At 42.4% G+C, this 22,616-nt stretch overlaps 1 long non-coding RNA gene across 1 annotated transcript; it reads right to left on the bottom strand.

The window, feature by feature from the left end:
• Nucleotides 1–786: 786 nt before the first annotated feature.
• LOC138956062 (uncharacterized) lies at nucleotides 787–10,777 on the bottom strand. Its single transcript, XR_011452481.1, has 6 exons — nucleotides 10,008–10,777; nucleotides 9,353–9,421; nucleotides 8,626–8,719; nucleotides 7,480–7,650; nucleotides 6,927–7,026; nucleotides 787–2,212 (listed from the first exon to the last, which is right to left on the bottom strand). It is a non-coding gene; the product is annotated as an uncharacterized lncRNA (long non-coding RNA).
• Nucleotides 10,778–22,616: the final 11,839 nt, after the last annotated feature.

Below are 22,616 nucleotides of genomic sequence, written 5' to 3' on the forward strand. Positions count from 1 at the left end.
TTAAAACACTCAAACATACGCACACATCCACACGCACACTTTTACTTTTTAAGTTATAATAAGTATTGCATTCAGCCACGGTTTTTTTTCTCAGTTGATATTCTGATTTTTGCCATTTTTTTGTGTAATTTGTTTTTGTTGTGCTTGTTTGATGTAGGTTTGGTGTTGTTTGTCGTTGTTTGTTTAACACACACTCAAACACACACTAACCAGACACACACACACACCACCACCACCACCACCACAAGAATAGGTTTACACTCACTTTTTCCTCCACGTTTTAATTTTGGCAATATCATTAACCCAGGATTGCAAAGCAGGGATCATTTGTCAATTTCATAACAACGTACATACAATTTCAGCTGGTCACTTCAATAAAATGTGCATCATCACAGGTTTCTGCTGGAATGACAGTGTCTTATCTGTCAACACAAAATACACACACACAAAATGAGTGTGATGCTGTATGCCTCCTAACAGATCCTAACTTCACCCTCCAAACCTCCCTGCAGATGTATGTTCTGTGCACAAAAATAACCTTTTAAAATATACAAAATGCAGACGACATTTCTACATTTGTAGTTGTGCTGCAGACCTGTTTACCCCCATAAGTGTTTTGGAGTAATGCTCAGCCCCAAAAATAGTAATCCTGGCACAAAAATAGTAATCCTGGTACAAAAATAGTAATCATCCAGCATTCGTCGCCAATTACAACGCACATGACAACTGTGTCTGCGAAACGCAATCATGCACATATATCCATCATTCACAAACAAAACACATCAGTCAGTTTTTGTAGTCATCATAATGTCAAAGAAGATTACATCAAAAGCACATGCATCACTGATTCTTTTTCTTTTGCTCGTAGTAGGCCTTTTTCAGTGTGTCAAGCGCTTCTCTACTGTACTTGCGCTTGCTGAAGGTACTGAACTTGTCAAATTCAGGTGCACGGAGCCCCTGGGGCTTTTAGTCATACCTCAGGCAGCTATCTATTAGAAGAACTACCAAGTTTCATTGACTTGCACCCAAAGAGTCAAGAACTGCGATTTTTTTACGAATCAATTTCGTACTCGGACCCGGCTGGTCTTGACCTATTTTTGGATCTAAATTTAGATCAGGTAGATCACCACATCATGCACAAAAAGACACGTCACTAGCAAACTATGTCAGACATCATCATGAGTTTGTATAAAACAAAATGGAGGCCGGAATCACTCAGTTGAATCGAACTCCGACCAAACACCACGTAATAACTAGGTTAATTTATGCACTCGCGTGAACAAGAAACTGTCGAGCTTCACAGATGTCGTCGTTGGGTAGTTTTACTACCATAGGAGGATTTTTGAACTGTAAATGCACTCAGCTGCAACAAAAACGCAAAACGAAGGCTGTAAGCTGCACTGTGCCTTTAAGTAGCTCAACACAATGATCGCAGCCCAGGGTGCTAACACAGTTTGGAAGGTCAAGGTTTTATAGTATGCTTCACTAACGGAATCTTATAAAAAAAGCTAAAACATTTACCACTGAAGAAAAACCATCTCTGAACAATTCAAAATTGTCACACTACTAGTTTTACATTTTAAGGATCTTGCCTAGTGCACATCTTTTTATTATGAAACATTTGTATTGTAAACAAAAGAAAACACAATGTCTTGTGATCTGTAAATGTTCTTAATACAGGGAACTTTATACATTGTTCAAGTGAAGTACTGTACAGCCTATTTAGCTTGTTCATTTTCTCCCTATAATCTGCTACAATTCAATAAACTGCTGTAAACTTGTGCCCTTAAAGTAGATTTATGTCCTTCTGTGTGGGCACCTTCTTCTTCTTCTTCCTCTTCAGTGTTCAGTGTTTGCATTTGGATGTGTGCTCTCTGGCCAAGTCTTGTTGCACAGGGGTACGGGTGGCAAGAAAAGGCCACCCTCTCAGAACGTGTTGCAGAGTCTGTTCTTCCTACCCTAGCCACAGTCGCACGCTGTAGGTGCAAAACCTATCCTTTTGATGTGTACCTTCAGACAGCAGTGTTCTGTGCAAAGGCGAAAGATGGCTGTCTGTTCTGCGTGAGTAAGATGGGGCTATGGTCTTGAATGAGCTGGTAGCTGTCTGTCTTTAAAAAAAAAAAAAAATAGACATCAAAGAAGCTGCAGCACCAGCCAAGTGTTGACTGTTTTCTTTATGCGTAACCTGGTCCTGGCAGTAGCTGTTGTCCATCTGTAAACAAGCAAGATCATTATTATAATATATTGATGGTGTATTTGTTTTACCCAAAAGACGATTAAAATAACATTTAATTTTTGTTTTAGTTATGTGGCATACATGCAGTGGAACGATCATATCTTCATGTTTTAAAATTATCTCCACAACTTATAAAGTATACTTTTACACTAGAATTATGTTTAAACAAATCAAGTATGTATGTTTAATATTATTCTTATGAAGTTTTTTTACAACTATTTAGAATAGAACAGTTTGTTTTGAATGTCAATCACTGGGAGCAGTCAGAAGAGTAAGAATTCTGTTTTGTTCTCACTATCATTTGCTTATGAAGATCATGATGTTGTTCCATTGCTTAGTCAGTCCTAGAAATAATGTCCTAGACTGTTATCAGTATTTTTGCCCTCTTTCATTACGATGCTATGGTATTTCTGTGGGTCTCCACATGTGTTTGTTTATAAGGCGGAAGTGACCTCCCCTTGTACACAATAGGCCCTCAGATGAAGCCTACGGACAGACTAGAATAGAACATGCACATAACACAGAAGGTCTGCACAGCACACTCACACACAGCAATACAGCACACCGTCTTGTACCTCCTTCTGCCCTGCCGAAGTCGGGGTATCCTTTTTAATCCACCGAACATTAATATCCACAGCCATGTGTGTCTCCTGCCTCCGAACACACACGCCACAGAGCTCGACTCGATGTGCGCAGTTTCGTATAAAAATTATTTTCCAAATTTCCCCACTGTGTTTTATAAAATAATCATATTATGAAAGCACATACATTCTTATCTTAGTTATTATGTATTCATTGTTAGCAAACATCGGCATTATTCATGTTTTACTTTAAACGCAATCATTGTTATTTATAGATCACAGGCACTTGATGTAAGTAGGTCACACACGTGTAAATGTTGTGCCCAGTCCTTGTTTTTGTTTCTGTTATTATTTTAGTTAGCAGGTCTAGTTGAGCACGTATTAAGTATCATGTACCCACTACTAGTCATTGTGCATTTTAGTTAATGGACTGATGATGTCATTTGTATGGAGTCGACGCACGTGCGAGGATATGTATGTGTGGGAGGGGGGGGGGGGGGGGGGGGGGCGCGGGAGATGGAAGCTTGCTGTATGTTATGTAATGTATATATTGTGTGTGATACGTGGAAATGTGATACTATTTATTTGCATGTATGATACAGGTACAAATGTGATAATTGTAGGCTTATACTAGTGATTACTGTGTGTGATACATGAAATGTGATATGAATGCTGTTTTTATATGTTATACTCTTATTTTCTCCCAAGCGCAAGACAAATTCTTCTATGAAAATTGAAGCCAATAAAATTTGAGTTGAGTTGAGTTGAGTTGAGTTGAGTTGTGATATCTTCCCTCTGAGAAAAAAACTACTATTCAAAATGTACTTTTACATACTTTTTTGTTAACTTAGGCTTTTGAAGATCCACATCCAATCCTGCCACAATGTAGGCACAATCATAGGCTAAAATTGTCAGGGTTATTTACCATCGAACTGTCCTCAACATTCTATGCTGACACACACACATGCACACACACACTGGCACAGACACATAACTTGACTTCACTTAGGAAGGTTATGTGATGCTTAAATCATTTGTCTTGCCACTAGTTCATCACAAGTAACCACTGTGTTTATTGCTGGTATGTGCTTAAATGGAGGGATAGTCTTATCCCATGGTAAAACATTTTTTTTTTTAAAAAGCCTGGCAGGTGATGTGAGATGTGAGCCAAACTGTGTTCACGAAAAGCAGCCGGCCTTTAATAACACAAAGCTGCCTCTGTACACAATTCTGCTTTTACACATGCTATCCCTTAACTTGGATTCATACCAAAAATCAAGCCTGGTTTCATAGGAAACAGTCAGAATGTTGATTCAGCATTTAGAATGATAATCTTATTTCATGTACACGCCTTGGCAAATCTGACAATTAAGTAAGCAGAAGTTTTCTTCACGGGACGGATTTGCTCATTTTATTATGTAGCAATGCACTTCACTTGGTCACATACACCCCCCCTTCCCTCTGTGCACAGTGATAGTTTTAAACAAGGAATTCTGTAAACACAGGGGTGGTCAAATACACCCCCCCCCTTCCCTCTGTGCACAGTGATAGTTTTAAACAAGGAATTCTGTAAACACAGGGGTGGTCAAATACACCCCCCCCCCTTCCCTCTGTGCACAGTGATAGTTTTAAACAAGGAATTCTGTAAACACAGGGGTGGTCAAATACAACCCCCCCCCCCCCCTTCCCTCTGTGCACAGTGATAGTTTTAAACAAGGAATTCTGTAAACACAGGGGTGGTCAAATACACCCCCCCTTCCCTCTGTGCACAGTGATAGTTTCAAACAAGGAATTCTGTAAACACAGGGGTGGTCAAATACACCCCCCCCCCCCCCTTCCCTCTGTGCACAGTGATAGTTTTAAACAAGGAATTCTGTAAACACAGGGGTGGTCAAATACACCCCCCCCCCCTTTCCCTCTGTGCACAGTGATAGTTTTAAACAAGGAATTCTGTAAACACAGGGGTGGTCAAATACACCCCCCCCCTTCCCTCTGTGCACAGTGATAGTTTTAAACAAGGAATTCTGCTGTAAACACAGGGGTGGTCAAATCCACCCCCCCCCCCCCCTTCTCTCTGTGCACAGTGATAGTTTTAAACAAGGAATTCTGTAAACACAGGGGTGGTCAAATACACCCCCCCCCCCTTCCCTCTGTGAACAGTGATAGTTTTAAACAAGGAATTCTGTAAACACAGGGGTGGTCAAATACACCCCCCCCCCTTCCCTCTGTGCACAGTGATAGTTTTAAACAAGGAATTCTGTAAACACAGGGGTGGTCAAATACACCCCCCCTTCTTCCCTCTGTGCACAATGATAGTTTTAAACAAGGAATTCTGTAAACACAGGGGTGGTCAAATACACCCCCCCTTCCCTCTGTGCACAGTGATAGTTTTAAACAAGGAATTCTGTAAACACAGGGGTGGTCAAATACACCCCCCCCCCCCCCCCCCTTCCCTCTGTGCATAGTGATAGTTTTAAACAAGGAATTCTGTAAACGCAGGGGTGGTCAAATACACCCCCCCCCCCTTCCCTCTGTGCACAGTGATAGTTTTAAACAAGGAATTCTGTAAACACAGGGGTGGGACTCTCTTGTGATGAAAAAGGAGGAAATCCTTTTTTTTCCAGGGGGTTCGGGGGCATGTTACCCCGAATTTTGGTTAAATGGTACATTAAAATCTGTGCAATCTGACAAAAAAGACATTCTCCACACTCCCCAACCTCCCCCCCCCCCCCCCCCCCCCCCTCAAAATTACTATTAGTTATCAGGAGTTTTCAGTCAGCACAATTTAACTCTCAAGCCTCCAGTGTTCTGTTTCATCTCCACGTCACTCCAAATCATTCAGTCAACAAGTCATAGATATTGTAATGAAATGTGACGCGGAAAAATAGATTACTCCAGCAGAATTCGTAAGTTGTGTCCGCGGAAATCCGCGGAAAAGTCCCACCCCTGAAACAGCACTGCATGGGGCCTTTTCCAGAAATAAATTCATCAAAAAATGTCAACTCACAACAGCAAGAGTCAGTGTGTCGATTGTTCATATGTGACAAAGTTGAGGGATGAGCTTATCCTATCTTAAAGCCTGGCCAGAACTGAGACGGTGACGAGAAGTAGTGTGCCTATAATGACACAATGCTTTCTTCGTAACCAATTAGATTCAACATCTCAGATCTGGTCAGGCCTATACAAATGCCATCTCTCAACTTGGTCCATACAAAAATCATGAACCTGGCTTAATTCTGTACAGAGTGGGAATTTGTTTTTCTCTTTTTCGAAATCCAAAATAAGCAAAATCAGGTCTTAAAATCAATCAATCAATATGAGGTTTATATCGCGCGTATTCCGTGGGTACAGTTCTAAGAGCAGGGATTTATTTTATCTTTTTATTTTATGCAATTTATATCGTGCACATATTCAAGGCGCAGGGATTTATTTATGCCGTGTGAGATGGATTTTTTTTTACACAATACATCACGCATTCACATCGGCCAGAAGATCGCAGCCATTTCAGCGCATATCCTACTTTTCACGGCCTATTATTCCAAGTCACACGGGTATTTTGGTGGACATTTTTATCTATGCCTATACAATTTTGCCAGGAAAGACCCTTTTGTCAATCGTGAGATCTTTAACGTGCACACCCCAATGTAGTGTACATGAAGGGACCTCGGTTTTTCGTCTCATCCGAAAGACTAGCACTTGAACCCACCACCTAGGTTAGGGAAGGTGGGAGAAAATTGCTAACGCCCTGACCCAGGGTCGAACTCGCAACCTCTCGCTTCCGAGCGCAATTGCGTTACCACTCGGCCACCCAGTCCAAGTCCAAATGGAGCAAGTCTTAAAATGGGAGTGAATTTACAGATGTTATGAACAAGAAGTCTGCGAAAACAGGGTCATTAATAGGAAGGAGTCTTAGATTGGGGTGTCTTAAAAGGGGCAGGGGTGGAGGCCACTGTAATGACCATGAAATAATCAAAATAATACTATCAGTCATCTTATTCTCTACCAAATTTCTAGAGGTCAAGACAATGATACAGATTATTTACTTGTGTCACTGTTAGTGTCATTCTATGAATAACAGACCGATAGAAAGAGAGCTCTGTGTCTTGTACCTGGGTTCGTGCTCAGTTGCTTGAAAATTGACTTGTCAGAGGTTCTTCTTCAGCCTTACACCAGCCTACAGCGGTAGCTTCTACTTCACCAAACTTTGTTCTGAAACAAAACAAATAAAACACATCTTCAGGGTCAAGCATATGTATCAAATCATGATCACACAATTAAACCTTCTTCTTTGGTCAGTACTATTGAAGATTTGTTAATTGTTTCTTGTTCACAAAAGCACTAATCAAAAAATTGCTCCAGGGGCTTGCAACGCAGTACAATATATTACCTTACTGGGAGAATGCAAGTTTCCAGTACAAAGGACTTAACATTTCTTACATACTGCTTGACTAAAATCTTTACAAACATTGACTATATTCTATACAAGAAACACTTAACAAGGGTAAAAGGAGAAACAGAATCCGTTAGTCGCCTCTTACGACATGCTGGGGGGCATCGGGTAAATTCTTCCCCCTAACCCGCGGGGGGTTGTACAAGATAATGAAATAGAGTGAATTTTGAAGTGCATTCATAATTAAAGCCCAATCATGTGGTTTAACCTACCTAGTCTTGAAAAGCCTGTCCGAGGAAACAGATCAAGCACCCTTCCGCAGACCTTCCTGACGGAAGAGTCTTGGTTGTAACCGCTCACTTTCTAAAGTAGTCCATAAGCAGTTCCATGTGCCTATGTTATCACTGTAACCAGCTCCTTTGTGTACCTGTGATCTGGATGAGCTGCAACACATAAAACTTTCATATGAACACTATGTCAAGTATACCAGTTAGCATCCATCAAACACTGACTGACTGAGGAGCATCACAAGATCTGTTCTAAGGAGGTAACAACTATTGTCACAAAGTGTTTATGATACAGCTGCAGGCACATGGCACTGAGTGGTCAATTGGTGAGGGGGGGGGGGGGGGGGCAGAAGTTCTGCTCAGTCTTGTCTGCTGATACTACACTTTGTGGTGGTGTAAGGCAGGGAATCACACCCCAACCACTGGCCCCGCCCACCTGGTGTCGAGTGCCTGTGGATACATCAGTCCCAGTCATGGCTGGCCCCCGGTTAACAACTGCCATGTACGTCATGTACGGGTACATTTACTTTGCAGTACAGATTAGTTTTCAATAGCAATGACATCATGGACGCACACCTGCCCAACGCAGACAAGGACAGCAAAATCAGGGACCAAACGTGATAAAGAGTAACTAATCGTCACAAACATCAAAATGCTTTGCATTTCTTGACCAGATAACAATCATTTCTGGGCAATTGAAGATTATTATTCCACCTACAGGCTATCACCCCCATGGCTGTTACTTGTAACACATTTCATTTCTTAAAATATGTTTTGTAAAGTAATACTGTAGTTAATAGATTTCTCTGAAAGGCACATTCCTTCTCATGAAAACAATTTGGCTCACCGTCTAAGATCTGGTCAGGCTTTAAAATGGGATAAGACATGATCTCTTAACTTGTTCACATACCCACAATGAACGGTCTGGTTGCTCTCTGCGCCAAGTGCGATTGTGTTATGAATAAATGCTGTAAAAGCTACAACTGTACTAGCTCATTTAAAAAAAAAATCACAAAATGTCATTTCACCACAGCAAGCAAACAGTGTGTTTATTTCTGGTATAGAACAGACACACACATACACACACACACACACACATCAAAGCAACACAAAAGCCCAAAACATGCCTACCATCTAAATGAGGAATCCAGTTCCAACTGTCTTCTGCCAATATAACACTGCCAGAGACACCATGGTGTAGAAAGTCAGTTTAAAGAGAGACTACCTGAAAGAAAAATGATACAATAATAATAAAACACCCAGTGCAATAGACATACTTGCTCGTTAAAGGCTTACTTTACCATGTAAAAACATTTTGCTTCACAGTCTCAGATCTTGTCAGGCTTTTACTTGGGATAAGATCATCCCTCTACTTGGACGAATAGCAACATAGATCAGCTTGAATGCTCTCTGTGCAGAGTGGTTTTTGTTTGTTTGTTAAAGAATTAGTTTTGTTAACAACACTGGTACCTTTTTGTGAAAATATTTCATCACACATTTTAACTCACCACAGCAAGCAGTCACTGAATATATAATTTTTTGTATGTGGCCAAGATGAGGGATTCCAGAGCATAATATAACATTGATTTCTTCATGCCATCTGATTTGCAGTTGAATTCACAGGGCGAGAAAAATTCTAGACTGTCCTCAACATTCTATGCTGACTGTAAATTGTAAATATAATACATCCACCCTAGCTAACTGGTACACTAATCACTTGCTCTGGCTTACTTCTTTTTCCAACATAATAAATCTGTTATTTGTACTTTAGCCTTTTGTGGTAAAATATTCTCATTACCACCAGTTGCACTCACAAGCTATTGCACTAGTGTATTTTGGAAATGATCAAAGGACTTACTTGTGTTCTACAACAGCACCATGTCAGTGTTGCGGGAAGAATGAGGCAGGGCTTGGTAATAACTGAGACCTGCAAGTAAACAGAACATATTTAGAATCCCAGCATGTGTTATAATTTGTGTATATTTATATTATAAGGTCTTACATTGCAATAACAAACACACACACACACATGCACACACTCATTCAATGTGCTCTATGTGCTAAGAATAAGAGTGATTGTTTAATGAATTAACGCTGAAGAAGCTACTAGTTGCTTAAACACAGTCATAGCAAAATGTCACTTGATCACCACATCAAGCACACTGTATCTTCATTTCTGGTTGTATACATTGTATGCAAGTGGAGGGATGATCTTATTCCATGTAAAATCCTAGCTCAGCTGATCTCTCTCAACTTGGATTCATACCAAAAATCAGGAGCCTGGGTGTTTCTGTTCAGTGGGCATTTCCCTATTTGTTTTATTTGAATGCATTTCTTAAAAAGAACACTTCCTCTGCATAGCCGTCAGGATGTTGGTTCCACCTTTAGGAATGTGTCTTAGTGGACGGACAATCTTATTCCATGTACATGTTCCATTCCTTCGTGCATTATGTGATTCTACTGTATTTTAGTCATAAACAATGACCTTCATTCTAATAAGAAGAGACTATTACCTTTCACCTCGGACGTGTCAACTCATATTTTGCCGCTGAGTCGGTGGACAGTTGCTGGAAACCGAGTCCGTCGTCACACTTCGGGCTTTGGCAACTAAGTTCACTTTGCGGGTCTTTCCCCTTGTAACACCATACTTGTTCGATCACAGTTTCTTTGTTCATCGGCCGAAGCAGGCCCCTCCTTCGCTCCCGTCTCGGCCACAGTTTCCTCAGTGCAGTCGCTGAGTCGGGCATGAGAGCCCGCCCTTGAACGCACTCTCCCCTGTACCGCATAGTTTTAAACCTCCCCACCTTTTTAATCTCCCTGTTTGCCGGAGCTAACCACTATCGGTAACAGTGACTCAACCGCAGGACTCTGAGACGTTCGCAAGAACCCAGTCCTCTTCGGAAGAAGATGATGATCAAAGATGCATTGCCGACGCCGGCCATGTTGAATTAGTGAAAACCGAAACGTGGAAGCGAAACTAACTTATCTTCGGGAATCAATTAGGAAAACTATATGTGTAGTAGGTAGAAAAATGGCATTTAATGAGACAGATAAAACTCGGATCAAATGAGAAAGAAAGAACTATCCAAACTTGCAAGCACAGCCGCGGTAGTCCTAAGTACGTACTGAAGTTCCCGATCCATGTTTTAGTCTAACCAGCGCTGTCTCTAGTCTATAGATGCGCAACAGGATAAGAGATACCCTGAGGTTATAAGTGATACTCCCACATACGTTGCACAAGCATAGTTTAACGTTACCTTATGTACGGTCCAACCGGTGTGCAATGGGTGGCGAGAGAGAGTAAGAGAGAGAAAGAGCGAGAGAGAAAGAGAGAGAAAGAGAGAGAGAAAGAGAGAGAGAGAAAGAGAGAGAGAAAGAGAGAGACAGAGACAGAGAGAGACAGAGACAGAGAATGAGAGAGACACAACAGGAGGGGGAAGAGAGAGGGACAAGGAGAGACAGATGGAGAGAGAGAGTGTGCGTGTGGAGGGGGGGGGGGGGGTGTCTAAAACACCGACACACATGTAGGCAGGCAACGATACAGAGTAGCATTGAAATAAGCAATCCACAATCGGTCAATGTATCTTGTTTATGTGCTCTTGATCTTTACAGTTCATAACAACACGCTCGAATATACAATACAACTGACCACATATTTTTGTCATAAACAAATCAGAAGTTCTTGGAACTTAATTCAGCAGCAAAAATTAAACACAAAGCACCCCTCTTTCACAAAAAGGCACTCATAGAAGTAGTCTTATATAGTGCAAATACTCGGTCTTGGCTAAACTCGTGTCAACCAAGAAATCATAAGTCTGTCTTCGTAAAACCGTTAACAAATAATCATAACTCTGAGTCTGTCTTCGCAAAAACAGTCAACCAAGACTGAAATCATTAACAGTGTCTTCGCTAAACTGTAAAACAAGAAGTCGTATCAATCTGTCTTTGATTAAACCGTCAACCAAGAAAGAAATCGTGATAGTCTTGGCTAAACTGTCAACCATGAAGCATGTAACAAGCTTGACCAAACTGTCAAACAAGACAGAAACCATAACGTTATCGCTAAACCGTCAACTAAGAAAGAAATCGTACCCGTCTTCACTAAACCGTTAACCTTGAACCTTTCAAGCAAGCGAAGACCTCATTACGATATCAATCGAATCTCTACTCACCGACAACTGACGGCTGATTATCCTGTATGGTTAGAATCCACTGAACAGACGCACACACATACACAGCCATGTAGACATACAGCACTCTAGTCGAACAACACACAGTGCAAACGATCTGGCCAGAATGACCGGGCAAACTCCTCGGAGCGAAACAGAAAATTCACAGGCACCCGAAACCGTCCTAGTTTCTTGTCCTCTCTCCAAGACTGTAAAGGTACACTTCTTCTTGCGTCAAGCGATGCTATAAACCACCACAGCTCTATTCGGGCTTTTATGATAAGGTGGGGTAAGGTAAAGTAAAGTAAGGTAAGGTAAAGTAAAGTAAAGTAAGGTAAGGTAAAGTAAGGTACGGTAAGGTAAGGTAAGGTAAAGGAACGTAAGGTGAGATAAGTAAGGTTAGATAAAATTAATAAGGTAAGATAAGGTAAGATAAGGTAAGATAAGGTAAGATAAGATAAGATGAGGTAAGAATGTTGAGAAAACCAGCCTTCCACTTTACCTTCTTCTTCTTCGTTCATGGGCTTAGACTCCCACGTTCACTCATGTTTTTAGCACGAGTGGATTTTTACGTGTATGACCATTCAGGCAGCATACGCCGATTTCGGGGGAGACATGCTGGGTATTTTCGTGTTTCTATAACCCACCGAACTCTGACATGGATTACAGGATCTTTTCCGTACGCATTTGGTCTTGTGCTTGCGTGTACACACGAAGGGGGTTAAGTCACTACACGGGGGATAACCGGTCAAATGCCGAACAGAAGCCGAATGCCGCTCATGACACGTGTGAAGGCAAGTTTTGTCTGTTTTCTAGGTATTGTTTGATTTATGTCGGGATTTAAGGTAAGCTACTGATTCAGCGATGACTAAATTTGTTTCTCGATGCATAAAAAGTCAGGGAGCGATTGATATTTGCCCGTAAATATCCTTCAAAGCTGAAAATGTCCGCGATCGAGCACCGGAAATGGCTGTTCGATGGGTTTTGCAAGTAGAAATGTGCTTTATTTCACCAAATCAGCTCGTATTTGGTGTGGGTACGGGATTCTAGAGGACGAAGGAGTCATAAGAGGTGCAAAGAAGTGCTATTTGGGAGTAGAATAAATCTTCCGAGACAGTAGACAAGAGAAGGTCATATTTGAGAGAGGAGCGCGTAGGCCGATTGTCTTTCCGACAAGCGAATGATACAGCAGATTAATCATTCGTTTTGACCAGAAACCTAGTCTCTAGTTTTTATGAATGAGTTTTTTAATTAAAACAATCACGAGAACTCTCTCGCTTAGCCTAATGGCTGTTCGATGGGTTTCGCAAGTAGAAATGTGCTTTATTTCACCAAATCAGCTCGTATTTGACATCGGTTTGGTATATATATATATATTTTCTAATCCTACCGCGAACTGGATAGCAGACGCGGCACGACTGTTGCACCACACTTTGAAGGGGATATAGCTCAGTTGGTAGCGCGCTGGATTTGTATTCAGTTGGCCGCTGTCAGCGTGAGTTCGATCCCAGGTTCGGCGGAAATTTATTTCAGAGTCAAATTTGTGTGCAGACTCTCTTCGGTGTCCGAACTCCCCCCCCCCCCCCCCCCCCCCCCCGTGTATCTACATTGGGTGTGCACGTTAAAGATCCCACGATTGACAAAAGGGTCTTTCCTGGCAAAAATTGCTTAGGCACAGTTAATAATTGTCTACCTATACCCGTGTGACTTGGAATAATAGGCCGTGAAAGGTAAATATGCGCCGAAATGGCTGCAATTACTGGCCGTATAAAATTTCATCTCACACGGCATCACTGCAGAGCGCCTAGAACTGTACCCACGGAATATGCGCGATATAAGCCTCATTGATTGATTGATTGAAGTAATCCCACACTTTGAAGTAAATTACTTCAAAGTGTGGGGATGTGCCCCACACTTTGAAGTAAACCCATTTTTTACTTCAAAGTGTGGGGGGATCTTCCCACACTTTGAAGTAAACTCAGTTTTTACTTCAAAGTGTGGGGGGATCTTCCCACACTTTGAAGTAACTTACTTCAAAGCGTGGGACTTTTGCATCGCCTGTTTGAGCCTGATGATTTTGTCAAAAAAAATGGCAAAGTCTTTTGGATGAGTGAACAGAAAAAGTGAGCGAGCCAAGAAACATAGGGATGTTTGTTATCAGGCTTTAAAGGCATATGTACTCGATGACTATACACGCTAATTGCTTTACCAACAGCTGGAGACATGCTAAATTAAGTTCCCTGCAAAATATTGTGGTCTAGGACCCCTTCAATGTTGAGATATGTTAATTTTCATTTTGATCTGGATCGTCCTATTTATAGATTTGGCAACACATGTAACGTTGATGCAAGGGAGCTAACACCGCGGCTTTGTTGACATCCTCACTTTTTCAGAGGCTAGAACAAGCTGTAATGCATGTATTATGGTCCGCGCATGGTGACATATCGTCATTATATGGTCTTATGGTGCGTTTGACATCGATTATGGGCAAACTACACTTTGTAAACACGGGAGCGCGTACATATGCCTTTAAGCAATGTCCCATTGTTGAGTATGACGAAAACTCGTGGTGACGATTTTAAAACATGTTGGGTCACGCATGGTCCAACCTTACATGGTCCAACCTTACATGGTCCAACCTTACATGGTCCAACCTTACATGGTCCAATCTTACATGGTCCAATCTTACATGGTCCAACCTTACATGGTCCAATCGTGCATGGTCCAATCTTACATGGTCCAATCTTACATGGTCCAACCTTACATGGTCCAATCTTACATGGTCCAACCTTGCATGGTCCAACCTTGCATGGTCCAATCTTACATGGTCCAATCTTACATGGTCCAACCTTACATGGTCCAATCTTACATGGTCCAACCTTGCATGGTCCAACCTTGCATGGTCCAACCTTACATGGACAAGCTTACATGGTCCAACCTTACATGGTCTAACCTTACCATGTCCAGCCTTACATGGTCCAATCTTACATGGTCCAACCTTACATGGTCCAATCTTACATGGTCCAATATTACATGGTCCAACCTTACATGGTCCAACCTTACATGGTGCAACCTTACATGGTCCAACCTTACATGGTCCAATCTTACATGGTCCAATCTTACATGGTCCAATCTTACATGGTCCAATAATATATATGGACCATGTAAGATTGGACCATGTAAGGTTGGACCATGTAATGTTGGACCATGTAAGGTTGGACCATGTAAGATTGGACCATGCGTGACCCAACATGTTTTAAAATCGTCACCACGAGTTTTCGTCACACTCAACAATGGGACATTGCTTAAAGCCTGATAACAAACATCACTATGTTTCTTGGCTCGCTCACTTTTTCTGTTCACTCATCCAAAAGACTGCCATTTTTTTTGACAAAATCATCAGGCTCAAACAGGCAATGCAAAAGTCCCACGCTTTGAAGTAAGTTACTTCAAAGTGTGGGAAGATCCCCCCACACTTTGAAGTAAAAACTGAGTTTACTTCAACGTGTGGGAAGATCCCCCCACACTTTGAAGTAAAAAATGGGTTTACTTCAAAGTGTGGGGCACATCCCCACACTTTGAAGTAATTTACTTCAAAGTGTGGGATTACTTCAAAGTGTGGTGCAACAGTCGTGCCGCGTCTGCTATCCAGTTCGCGGTAGGATTAGAAAAAATATATATATATACCAAACCGATGTCAAATTTATACGAGCTGATTTGGTGAAATAAAGCACATTTCTACTTGCGAAACCCATCGAACAACCATTAGGCTAAGCGAGAGAGTTCTCGTGATTGTTTTAATTAAAAAACTCATTCATAAAAACTAGAGACTAGGTTTCTGGTCAAAACGAATGATTAATCTGCTGTATCATTCGCTTGTCGGAAAGACAATCGGCCTACGCGCTCCTCTCTCAAATATGACCTTCTCTTGTCTACTGTCTCGGAAGATTTATTCTACTCCCAAATAGCACTTCTTTGCACCTCTTATGACTCCTTCGTCCTCTAGAATCCCGTACCCATACCAAATACGAGCTGATTTGGTGAAATAAAGCACATTTCTACTTGCAAAACCCATCGAACAGCCATTTCCGGTGCTCGATCGCGGACATTTTCAGCTTTGAAGGATATTTACGGGCAAATATCAATCGCTCCCTGACTTTTTATGCATCGAGAAACAAATTTAGTCATCGCTGAATCAGTAGCTTACCTTAAATCCCGACATAAATCAAACAATACCTAGAAAACAGACAAAACTTGCCTTCACACGTGTCATGAGCGGCATTCGGCTTCTTTTCGGCATTTGACCGGTTATCCCCCGTGAACTAGCAGGTCTGCACATAAGTTGACCTGGGAGATCGGAAAAATCTCCACTCTTAACCCACCAGGCGGCAGCGACCGGGATTCGAACTCACGACCTCTCGATTAGGAGGCCGACGTCTTACCACCACGCCACTGCGCCGGTATTTCCACTTTAACTCCAACCAAAAATCAAAATCACGGTTGCTTCCTGTGTATAAATTTGAGTAATTCTGTGTTGAACTACTTTTGCAGAGTGGCATAGGTGTCACCAACAAACTTAAATCCTCCGAAATGTCCCACTTGTATGCTAAAGTCACGGGTCAGAATATAGTGTTGGGTTTTGTGCCTGTAGAGTGTTGACTCGGTAATCTATACTTCACAGTCCACATGCCTCAGAGAGTGTGTGTGTGTAAGAGAGAGAGAGAGAGAGAGAGAGAGAGAGAGAGAGAGAGAGAGAGAGAGAGAGACAGAGAGAAAGAGAGAGAGAGAGAAAGAGAGAAAGAGAGAGAGAGAGACAGACAGACAGACAGACAGAAAGGCAGACAGACAGACAGACAGACAGACAGACAAAGATCCTGACAGATATACAGAGAGCCAGAGGGAGGGAGAGAGAGAGAGAGAGAGAGAGAGAGTGAGAGAGACAGACAGAGACAGAGACACAGACAGAGAGACAAAGAGAGAGACTGAGAGACAGACAGACAGACAGACAGTCAGACAGTCAGACAGAGTCAGACAGACAGACAGTCAGACAGACAGACAGACAGAGTCAGACAGACAGACAGTCAGACAGACAGACAGACATCCAGGCAAACAAACCGGGAGAGTATTGTTTCACAGTTCGGGTTTGCACTAAATCTTATTGTAATACATCGTATGCATTGCACTTCATCGCACCGAACTTTCTCAGTTTCTAATGCACTGCAATTGCATTATTCCACACGTCATGTTATGCAGCGCCAACACAGAAAATAAAAATGCTGTTCCAAAACTGACCTACATTCTGAAGCATGCAGTCATGAGTTTGTTGAATGATACGATGACTGATGATGATAGCAGGTCTGGAGTGGAGGGCGTGTGCGTGTGCACATGCAAGAAGAAGACTTGTTGAGCTTTTGTGAAAGTGAAATGCAACGTTGTGATCACTCCGTGCGTGACCCTTTGTCGACACATGTTTAAAGTTACCATTCTTCCCTTGTAAACCTCGTGGTAAATTATCACAGAAAGCTTCATGGTAGTAGATACTATAACGCTCTTGGCAGCGAAATGCAGAGATACTTTTCGTAAAGGTACTCTCTTTTTCGACTCACTGTCTAAGATCTGGCTAGACTCGCATATGGCAAAACACCATCCCTCCACTTGGTCACGTACCAACAATGAACTGCCTTGGTGCTCTCTGCGCACAGTAGGAGATTTTGTATGAATAACTTGAGTCAAAACTTGTGTCAAGTGGATTTTGTATGAATAACTTGAGTCAAAACTTGTGTCAAGTGGATTTTGTATGAATGACTTGAGTCAAAACTTGTGTCAAGTGGATTTTGTATGAATAACTTGAGTCAAAACTTGTGTCAAGTGGATTTTGTATGAATAACTTGAGTCAAAACTTGTGTCAAGTGGATTTTGTATAAATAACTTGAGTCAAAACTTGTGTCAAGTGGATTTTGTATGAATAACTTGAGTCAAAACTTGTGTCAAGTGGATTTTGTATGAATAACTTGAGTCAAAACTTGTGTCAAGTGGATTTTGTATGAATAACTTGAGTCAAAACTTGTGTCAAGTGGATTTTGTATGAATAACTTGAGTCAAAACTTGTGTCAAGTGGATTTTGTATAAATAACTTGAGTCAAAACTTGTGTCAAGTGGATTTTGTATAAATAATTTGATTCAAAACTTGTGTCAAGTGGATTTTGTATGAATAACTTGAGTCAAAACTTGTGTCAAGTGGATTTTGTATGAATAACTTGAGTCAAAACTTGTGTCAAGTGGATTTTAATGAAAGTGTGACTGTACACCAAGAGCACCCAGGTTGTTCACTTGTAGAATTTGACCAAGTGGATAGATAGTCTTATTGACCCGGAAAGGACTGTTCCAACTATTTACACGGAAAGGACTGTTCCAACTATTGACCCGGAAAGGACTGTTCCAACTATTGACCCGGAAAGGACTGTTCCAACTATTGACCCGGAAAGGACTGTTCCAACTATTGACCTGGAAAGGACTGTTCCTTCTGCTCCTTTGTCCAAAATAAAAACAGAAAAATATCCGCGGTAACAGCCACAATTTGAGCTTCACTCCAGCTGTCAGAGGGAACAGAACAAGTGCATGCTTCTCATGCAAAGGACACAGTTCTGAGACTTCTTCTTCTTCTTCTTCTTCTTCTTCTTCTTCTTCTTCTTCTTCTTCTTCTTCTTCTTCTTCTTCGTTCATGGGCTTGGACTCCCACGTTCACTCATGGTTTTAGCACGAGTGGATTTTTACGTGTATGACCGTTTTTAACCCGCCATTCAGGCAGCCATACGCCGATTTCGGGGAAAAAAGTTCTGAGACGAGTCTCTGAAGGATTTCTGAAGCACCGCTGTTCCCGAAGAAGCGTCATGCACTTGAATAATCAGTCAGCACTGAGCGCGTTAACTTATCACGTTCTCTATATAGCTCAGTGGTATTGTATAAGTTAACTCCCCGATAGTCAGTGGTATTGTATAAGTAAACTCCCCCATAGTCAGTGGTATTGTATAAGTTAACTCCCCGATAGTCAGTGGTATTGTATAAGTTAACTCCCCGATAGTCAGTGGTATTGTATAAGTTAACTCCCCGATAGTCAGTGGTGGTGCACATGAATGTTGCCACCAGAAGGAGGGTATCTTTAAGTTCGCGACTCGAGTGTGATTGTGTGTGAGATAGACATTCACTTCTAATTAGTTCGGCTCTGGGGTCAGATGTCAAGGGTGTACTTAATATTCCGATACGTTTGCCTGTGTTGCGTCGAGTGGCTGATGATAATCGATATGCTGGTAATAGGTCAGTTGAGGTGGGGGGGGGGGGGAGGGGGGAGAGAGAGAAAGAGAGAGAAAGAGAGAAAGAGAGAGAGAGCGAGAGAGAGAAAGAGAGAGACAGAGACAGGGACAGAGACAGAGACACAGAGCGAGAGACAGACAGGAAGACAGACAGACAGACAGACAGATAGAGACAGAGCGAACAAGTGGCTTATGATTATCGATATGCTGGTTGTAGGTTGAGGGGGGGGGGGGGAGAGCGAGAGAGAGCGAGAGAGAGCGAGAGAGAGAGAGAGAGAGAGAGAGAGAGAGAGAGAGAGAGAGAGAGAGAGAATGACAATGACAATGACAATGACAATTCTTTATTTTACGAGGGTAACAGAATAAGCATTGGTATACTTTTTTGCATCTGGCCCTCGCCCTAAAGAGGGACTAAATCTACTGTAAAAACTACTACTACTACAATACTTACATAATTAGTAAAACAGTATAAGTTTATGTACATACGTGCATTATATGAAACATTGTAGTTTATACATGTTCATGACAAGGTGCAAAGCAAAAATTTGCAAGTCAATTAGAGTAAGAATACTATGCAATAGTACATCAACTCTGCAAGACAATGGATATTATGCAGAACATCATAATTTCATAAACAAAACAATAAATCAAAAGTGAGTGACTGTGTCTCAAAGGACATAACAATCAAGAATATACTATTTTCATTAAATGGGATATATATTTGTTTTAGAGAGAGAGAGAGAGAGAGAGAGAGAGAGAGAGAGAGAGAGAGAGAGAGAGAGAGAGAGAGAGAGAGAACGAGAGAACGAGAGAACGAGAGGGAGGGAGATAGAGTGAGACAGAGAAAGAGAGCTCGAGAGTGGGAGAGGGAGAGGGAGAGACAGACAAACATACATAAAGACAGAGAGAGACAGACACCGGCAGGCAAAGAGAGAAAGATAGAGAGACAGACAGGGACAGCGGGAATGAGAGAGAGAATGTGTGTGTGTGTTAGAGAGAAAGAGACACAGAGAGAGACTGAGAGAGGTACAGACAGACAGACAGTCAAACAGACGGAAAGCTAGACAGTCAGAAGAACAGACAGCCTACACCTATGACTGAAAAGGGTACAAAAACACATACCACAGTTTCCTCAAGTTTCAGCTACGAAGTATTGTTCACCGTCAGAAGTTGAACGTCCTCGTGTCAGTGTGAGAGTGCATGCATGCGTTTCAAGGATGTGCCATTGCATTGGCACTAAAGAAGGTTGGGTTGGAGAGCGTAAGGAGGGGGTGGGGGTGGGGGGAGGGAGGGGGATCTATCTAATTGAAGGAAGAGCATTACCGGTGGGAGTGGCAAGGAGTGGCCCGTGCCCTACTTCAAATCGCAACAGAGCAATAGTACACAACACAACACACACACACACAGCTGTGTGGAGCAGTGCTAACTCACTGCCGTATTTTGTGCTGACAATAATATGGCACCGGAATGTTGGTCAGATTATGTCAGATTGTGTGTGTGTGTGTGTGTGTGTGTGTGTGTGTGTGTGTGTGTGTGTGTGTGTGTGTGTGTGTGTGTGTGTGTGTGTGTGTGTGTGCATGACTTGTGTGTGCGTGCGTCCGTGCGTGTCCTTGCTTTTGTGTGTGAGATTGTTGGGTGTTTCAATCTGTCAAATCTGCGTGTGTTTTCTTCGTTACGTGTTGGATTTCCCTCTCTGCGTCTTAACTCTCTTTGTCTTCTCTCTGACAGATGGACACAAGTCAGAAAATGTGTCCTCAATGTTTGTCCGTCCGTCTGTCTCTGTCTTTCTTTCTGTTACACACACACACACACACACACACACACACACACACACACACACACACACACACACACACGCACGCACGCACGCACACACCCGCACGCACACACACACACACACACACACACACACACACTCCCTCCCTAATTTGTATCACCTTCCCCTTTAGATTGTAGATTGTGTGTGTGTATGTGCAAGTGGAAGGATGCCTTTGTCTCACACATCATCAGTCTACCGCATCACCGATATACCTTGTCCCAGCCTATCGTACCCAGAGCGCTGCGACACTCTAGGTGTGGCAGACTGGGACAAGGCAGACTGGGACAAGGCAGACTGGGACAAGACAAACTGGGACAAGGCATACTGGGACAAGGCAGACTGGGACAAGGCAGACTGGACAAGGCAGACTGGGACAAGACAGACTGGGACAAGGCAGACTGGGACAAGGCAGACTGGGACAAGGCAGACTGGACAAGGCATACTGGGACAAGGCATACTGGGACATGGCAGACTGGGACAAGGCATACTGGGACAAGGCAGACTGGGACAAGGCAGACTGGGACAAGGCAGACTGGGACAAGGCAGACTGGGACAAGGCCGACTGGGACAAGGCAGACTGCGACAAGGCAGACTGGGACAAGGCATACTGGGACAAGGCAGACTGGGACAAGGCAGACTGGGACAAGGCATACTGGGACAAGGCAGACTGGGACAAGGCATACTGGGACAAGGCAGACTGGGACAAGGCAGACTGGGACAAGCCAGACTGCGACAAGGCATACTGGGACAAGGCATACTGGAAGCATACTGGGACAAGGCATACTGGGACAAGGCAGACTGGGACAAGGCAGACTGGGACAAGGCAGACTGGGACAAGGCAGACTGGGACAAGGCAGACCAGGATAGCACCAAACAGACCTGGGTATCGTTTAAAGGCAAGCGAGACCGATTAAGACAAACCAAGACGTCTCTTCTTCACCCCCTATTCCAAAAAGTAAAACCCCTGACATCAAAAGTAAAACCCCTGACATCAAAAGCAAAACCCCTGACATCAAAAGTAAAACCCCTGACATCAAAAGTAAAACCCCTGACATCAAAAGTAAAACCCCTGACATCAAAAGCAAAACCCCTGACATCAAAAGTAAAACCCCTGACATCAAAAGTAAAACCCCTGACATCAAAAGTAAAACCCCTGACATCAAAAGTAAAACCCCTGACATCAAAAGTAAAACCCCTGACATCAAAAGTAAAACCCCTGACATCAAAAGCAAAACCCCTGACATCAAAGCAAAACCCCTGACATCAAAAGTAAAACCCCTGACATCAAAAGTAAAACCCCTGACATCAAAAGTAAAACCCCTGACATCAAAAGTAAAACCCCTGACATCAAAAGCAAAACCAAGTTCGAGAAGACGTCATGATGCAAAGATGGTCACGTCATTGTCCCGTAATCTGTCAGTTGCTTCCGTCTCCCAGAAAACCGAGAAAGATTTTAAAAACCAAGTTTGTCTCCGTGACTTCGTCATATCAGCAGGACTGAGAAAATGACTTACAATGTATAAGGACACCGCTATAGACTGTGCATTTATCTTGCTACTGGTACTATCATATCTAAAATGTCTAGTCCTTAAAGACGCGAAATGTTTTGCCTGAAAGACATGAATATTCTGTATCATTATCGCGTTTATCGGCATCGTATACCTTTAAAACTCTGTTTGTGAGGCGCTTTTTGGTGCTGTGCTCTATATTAATTTTCTGCCATGCATGATTTCGTTCCGCTCTGGTGTCATGATTGGTGTTCGCGTTGCAGCTTTGCATAAAATGAGGGCTCGTCTTATTGACAACACGCAGATCATGTGTCAG

The sequence above is a fragment of the Littorina saxatilis genome, unplaced genomic scaffold (genome assembly GCF_037325665.1).
Source record: "Littorina saxatilis isolate snail1 unplaced genomic scaffold, US_GU_Lsax_2.0 scaffold_737, whole genome shotgun sequence".
Classification (NCBI taxonomy): Eukaryota; Metazoa; Mollusca; class Gastropoda; order Littorinimorpha; family Littorinidae; genus Littorina; species Littorina saxatilis.